At 43.6% G+C, this 6,734-nt stretch overlaps 1 long non-coding RNA gene across 2 annotated transcripts in view; it reads right to left on the bottom strand.

The window, feature by feature from the left end:
- Nucleotides 1-2,751: 2,751 nt before the first annotated feature.
- LOC119805342 overlaps nt 2,752-6,734 on the bottom strand; it is a 28,268-nt gene continuing 24,285 nt past the window's right edge. For both annotated transcript variants that reach the window (XR_005283899.1, XR_005283898.1), the window contains one exon: nt 2,752-3,136. This is a non-coding gene — a long non-coding RNA (uncharacterized LOC119805342). The remainder of the gene's footprint in view (nt 3,137-6,734) is intronic.

Raw genomic sequence — 6,734 nt, 5'->3', positions numbered from 1 at the left:
AAGCCAACAATACCAGTCAACATTCCAGCAAGCAGTGCTAACTGGACTCAGTAGAATACATTAAAAAGAGAAAAGGATGTGAAGGTGGGAAAGGAATGTGTTGAGGAGCTTGTGGTGGTGGGAAGGCAAGTTCTGAGCGGATAAGATCAAGATACATTGTATACCTGTATGTCCACTGAGGCCCTTGCTTTGGAGGTCAGGAACCCATGGAGGAAGAATTGTAGGAGACAGAGGGGTCAAGGACACTGATGGAGGCAGGTCTTCTATCAATCTGCTGATTTCACTGGTTAATTAATAAAGAAAACTGCTTGGCCTAATAGGTTAGAACATAGGTGGGTGGAGTAGACAGAACAGAAAGAAGGAAGTGAGGTAGATGGCTCAGACAATTGTCCCGCCTCTCCTCTCTGGAAAAGACTGCCGCGAGGCGCAATGAAGCTAGCCACCCAGTCAGACATGCTGAATCTTTCCAGGTAAGACACCACTCGTGGTGTTACACAGATTATTCGATATGGGTTAGTCAAGATGTGAGTAAGAGGCTGAAAATAATGGGCCAGGTAGTATCTAAAAGAATACAATTTGTGTGTTGTTATTTCGGGGCATAAGGTAGCCAGTGGCTGGGAGCAGGGCAGCAGGAACGTGGCCTGCACCTCATCACTACAGGACACCAGAGTTGGGGCCACAGAATCAACTAAGCAGGGCTCATAGGAGCTCAAAGTAATGGAAGCAGCAACCACTGAGCCTGTATGGGACTGGACTAAGTCCTCTGCAAATAGGTTATGGTTGTTAGCTTGGTGTGTTTGTGGGACTCCTAACAGTGGGAGTGTCTCTTTTTTGCCTGCCCTTAGGGACACTTGTCTTCCTACTGGGTTGCCTCAACCAGTTCTGCTATGAGGGTTTGTGTCTAGTCTTACTGTAACTTTTTATGCCATCTTTGGTTGCTATCCCTGGGAGGCCTGCCCTTTTCTGAAGGGACATGGAGGAGAAATGGATCTGGGGGAGAGCAGAGGTGGGGGAGAACTGGGAGGAGGGCGGGGGGAACTGTGGTTGGAACATACTGTGTGAGAGAACAATAAAAAAGTTTTAATTGCAAAAAAATATCAACAGACAATTCTCACTAGAGGAAATTCAAATGACTGAGTAACACTTAAATGTTCAGCATCCTTAGCCATCAGGGAAATGCAAATCAAAGCTGCTCTGAGATCAATAGCACAAGTGACAGCTCTCGCTGCTAAGCGGAGGAGTAATGGGAACAGTTTTCCATTGCTGGTGAGAGTGCAACCCCTTACAGATATTTATTGAAATCAGTGTAGCAGTTCCTCAGGAAGTTGGAAATTGATCTACTGCAAGACCCAGCTATACCATTCTTGGGCATATACCCAAAGGACACTTCATCCTACCACAGAGACACCTATTCAACCATATTAATTGCTGCTCTATTCATAATAGCCAGAAACTGGAAACAACCTAGATGTTCCTCAACAGAATAATGGATGAAAGGAACATGGCACATTTACACAATGGAGTATTATTCAGCAGTTAAAAATAATGACATCACAAAATTTGGAGGTAAATGGATGGGACGAGAAGAAACTCATTCTGAGTAAGGTAACCCAGACCTAGAAAGATAAGTATGGTATATATTCACTTATAAATGGATATTAGCTGTAAAGTAAAGGATATCAAGCTACAATCCAGACCCAGGGAGGTTATATAAAGAGGGGTGTGGGGAATGGGGCTTGCATGGATCTCCCTGGGAAGGGAAAACAATAGATTTTTTTGGGTGGACTGGGGGTGGGGGGATGGGAGTGGGGGGTGCTCAGGTGGGAGAGAAGAGATGGAGGGTGAGAATGCTGGGAGAGACAGCTGGGTTTTGGGAGATGGGCATTTGGAAGGCAAGGTAGAAACCTAGTGCAGGGGAAACTTCCTGGAATCTGAGGCTGATCCTAGTACTGGGGGATACAGAGTCTGAACTGGCCTTCTCTTGTAGCCTGGCAAGGCCTCCAGTGACAGGACTGTTTGCATTCTGTTGAGTTAGTGGCCAGAGGAGTCCTGTGGAGATCCCCGAACCACCCAGGCTAGAGCGAGGGCAGATGGTTGTTCTCCAAAATCTGACAGTGGGGCCCACTGCCGAGGACAGCATCCACACAGCTCACTGAACATAAGAGAGCCCTGCAGGTGCCTGCATGGGGCCTTCACCCCTATGTTCCAGTCTCCTTGGAGCTTAGGGAATATCATGGAAGATGGTGAAGAAAGATTGTAGGAGTCAGAGGGAATGAAGGACACCAGGAGAATGTGACCCACTGAATCAACGAAGCAGGGTGCATATGGGCTCACAGAGACTGATATGGCAAGAACAGGGCCTGCAAGGGTCTGCACCGGGTCCTCTGCATATATATTAAGGCTGTTAGCTTGGTGGTTTTTTTTGGAACTTCTAACAGTGGGAGCAGGTGTGTCTCTTAGTCTTTTACCTGCTCCTGGCATTCTTTTTCTCCTATTGGGTTGCCTTATCCAGCCTTGAGAGGAGGGCTATTGCCTTGTCTTAATATTCCTGTTTTGTCATATTTGGTTGTTGTCTCTTGGAGGCCTGCTTTTTTCTGAAGGGAAATGGAGGGGGAGTGGATCTGGGAGAAAAGGGATATGGAGAGGAGCTTGGAGGAGTGGGGAGAGAGTAACTGCAATCAGGAATGTACTGCATGAGGGAAGAATCTATTTTTAATAAACAATTATATTCTTAAAAAAGAAATTGACAAATAAATGCTATTTTTCTTTAATTTTATCTTTTTGAGAATTTCATATATTACATTTTAATCATATTCACCCCTCCTAACTCCTCCCAGATCTACGCCCTCCCAATTCCATACCCACCAAATTTCATGTCCCCATTTTGTACAAACATGTGAAGTCCAGTTTCTGATGCCTATATATTCTTGGGTGTGTAGCCATCCAACAGAGGGTGGTCATGTACCAGGTACCACACCACTATAGGAAACTCTTCCTTTCCCAGAAGTTATCAATTACCAACAACTCTTCAGCTAGTGATGGGACTTCAGGCCCACTTCCCCTTTCCATGCTTGGATTTTGTCTGGCTTGATCTTGCACATATGAACTCACAGCAATTGTGCAGCTTGTATAAGACCTGTGCAAGATAAATGTTTTTAAAAAGCAGACCATTAAACTTTACACAAAACTTACTCAAAATAATAAAAACATTCTTGAAGCAACAGAGCAAAAGTAGACCATATTCCTTTACTTACTATAAAAAGTGCATGTTTGTAGACAGGTGATCAATAGTTCAAAGGGGACCTAAGCTACATAGCAAGTTTGATAATGACCTGAGCTACATGAAACTCTGTCTTAAAAAACAATACAGCAAAAACCAAACAAAAAACATTACTATAAATTTATGGTAATTAAACACTTAATAGTGACATTAAGGATAGAGACAAATGGGGAAAATTTCACAATCCAGAAACAAACATCTATGTCCATGGTCAGTTAGTTTGGTCAGGGTTTCAAATCCATTCAAGGAAGAAAGAATAGTCTGTTTTACATACTATTGAAGGGTAAGTAGATTTCCAAATACAAAAAAAAATGAAGTCATATATCGCCTTCAATACAGCCTATAAAACTTAACTCAATATGAATCAATAAGTGAAATATATATTATCAAACTATAAAATTTTAAAATAAAATGTAGATGTAAAATCTTGTGACTTAGATTTGGCAATAAATTCTTAGATATGATACCTAATCATCTAGTGATTGATTGAAAATATAAGTCAATTTGACTCATTAACACTGAAACCTTCAGGGGGCTGAGAAATGGCCCAGTGGGTAAAGGTGATGGCCTGACTTTGATCCCTAGGACATACACAGTAGGAGAGAACTGACCATGGTGTCCTTTGCCCTCCATCTGTGATTGTAGTGTGGTGTGCAGGGCTTATATCTAGGGGAGAGAAAGAACTCCTACAATGTAACAACAAAGACAAAAAATCCACTTCTAAAAATGAACAGAGAATCTAAATCAGGGGATAGTAGTTCATGTCTATGATTTTGGCAGCTAGGAAGTGATGGCAGGAGAATCAGAAATTCAAAGTCACCCCAGCTTCATACTGAATTCAAAGCCACCCCTGAGTATAAGGGATCCCTATCTAAAAAAAAAAAAGAGTTCTTACAAAAAGCTTTATATGAATATAGTCAATATACATGCAAAGGCATTCAACATCATTAATAGTTAGAGAAATTCAAATCAGACCACAGTAAGATTCTACAAAAAATAATGGATGGACACAGAGCAAGGTAGCTGCTAAGACCCTCAAGTGACCTAATATAATTTCTGCCCTCCAGCCAAACAAATGGGACTGCTATTCACAAATAAACCTCTCACAAAAGCAAAGGAAGTCAATTGAGAGACCATAGTGCAATTTTAGTATAATAATAAGAGAAGTAATGAAGACTATAGAATAAATATAGAGTGTGAGGGAGGAAGGGAAGGAGGGAGGGATGGAGAAAGAGGGATAACATGAGGGGGAAAGGGAGAAAGGGAGAGGAGAGGGAGAGAGGGGGAGAGAGGGAGAAAGAAGGAGAGAGAGGGAGAGAGGGAGGGAGAGAGGGAGAAAGAAGGAGAGAGAGGGAAAGAGGAAGGGAGAGAGGGAGAGGGAGAGAGAGAGCGCTCATAATTTGTGATGAGAGGGAATTACATCCAGACCTTAAACTTGAATCCCAAAACCAGACTCATCAGCATGATTTCAAGAGGACAGAGACCCACAGCCTTGTGATCAAGCCAGTACTTGACTCCTGTAGACTGAGTTTCTGGACTCTTTAGCCAGGTGTATAAAAGACAGCCTGGCTCCCAGTATTTGTCTGCCAACACTGGACAGCTGAATAAGAAGCAATACTCTGTTCTCTATAGAATGTTAGAAAACTGAGGACACATCTTTGCACTGGAGTCTAATACTGAGCCCACAACAGAGAGACCATGCAGAAGGTAGATCCCAAAGGCCACCCCCCCCAGGTATGTATTCACATATGGAGCCTCTAGGAATACTTGGCCATCAGATAGAGTTCTTTATGCTCAGGTAGAACAGACCTGGACTTCATCCTACACTGAAGACAACCACAGCATGGGCCTGGAGTACATACCTGAGCTGTGAAACTGGGGTGTATCGCAGCTTAGCATCAGCCTAAGCAACCAAGAAAAGATTTCCACCACCCTTCCTCTAACCTTGGGTGACAGCAATGGGGACTTTCTCCCAGGAAAGGACACATCCTTACAATCAGCATTCATAAGCCAGAGGCCCTATATCCAACCTGGTGTTAGATAGAAACTTGTATGTGGTGATATTTTGTTTGTGTTTTAACAAATAAAGCTTGCGTAAAGATCAGAGAATAGAACTAAACCGTAGGGGCCAGGCAGTGGTGGCACATACCTTCAATTCCATGACTCGGGAGACAGAGTCGGATGGATCTCTGTTAGTTCAAGGCTACTCTGGGCTACACGAAAATGTCCAGTCTAAAAGAGAAACAGAGCCAAGTAGTGCTGGCTCAAACAAAGGTGATCCCAGCATTTGGGATCCCATGCCTTTAATCCCAGCACTAGGGAGGTGGAGACAGTAGTTATATGGCTGAGTGGAGAGTGGAATATAAGGCAGAAGGAGATAGGAGTTCAGGATTCAGTCTGAGGTTTAGTGAAGACAGCTACAGTCCCAGGATGCAGTCTGAAACATACTGAGGAGGCAGTCTGAGGACAGGATTACCCCCTTTGGTCTGAGCATTGGTAGAGGTAGTGGCTGGCTGCTCTGTTTCTCTGGTCCTTCAGCTTTCACCCCCGGATAGCTGACCCTGAGTTTTTATTATTAAGAACAAGGGCCAGGCAGCGGTAGTGCACACCTCTAATCCCAGCACTTGGGAGGCAGAGGCAGGCGGATCTCTGTGAGTTCGAGGCCAGCCTGGTCTACAAGAGCTAGTTCCAGGAAAGGCTCCAAAGCTACAGAAAAACCCTGTCTCGAAAAAACAAAACAAACAAAACAAAACAAAACGAACAATTAGAATATGTGCTATACTTGTGACCCACCAATTGTATTTCTACTCTGACAAACATAACCTCTGGCTGATTATAGTATTCAAGGACCAGTTTGCCTCAGCAGCAAGCAAACCCATACAACAGTATGGATATGAGTCCTATTCCTATGCTGTGTAGGTCTGATTGCCCTGTGAACTATGGGTAAAACCAAGCAATAAGACACTGGTGGCCATGGGACTGCCAATTGCATTCCTTCCATAGCCCCAGACAGCACAACAGGGAGAAAGTAATTTTCCCATGAGGAGACTAAAAGGGAGCTGGGTGCCAAGTCACTGTAGTTTGATAGGGATGCTCCGTGCAGGGTAATTATGCTCTAATCATGGCAGAATCCCACTGTGTTTGAACACAGGGCAATGATGGTGAACAAGCCAACTGGGTCTACCCTGGCTCCTGATAGAGCTTTGTGGGGAAAGAGTGCTAATTTAAGGCACTCACCAGTTCATTCAAAACAACCCCACAACTGCAGATTTAGGACAAATTTGAGCTTGGAACACCCTTTAGTGTGAAAACACACTGGGGCTCAGCAGTATAACATGCTGAATCAGTGGAAGTAACTACAAGCTCAGAGAAAATAAAACAGTCTGCTTAGGATAGCTACAAAAGACATAAATAAAGCCAGATTATGAAAATGAAAATAAACACCCAGTCTTTT

The sequence above is a fragment of the Arvicola amphibius genome, chromosome X, assembly GCF_903992535.2.
Source record: "Arvicola amphibius chromosome X, mArvAmp1.2, whole genome shotgun sequence".
Classification (NCBI taxonomy): Eukaryota; Metazoa; Chordata; class Mammalia; order Rodentia; family Cricetidae; genus Arvicola; species Arvicola amphibius.
The sequence above is the reverse complement of the archived record's forward strand: the minus strand, read 5'-3'. Positions and strand labels throughout refer to the sequence as shown.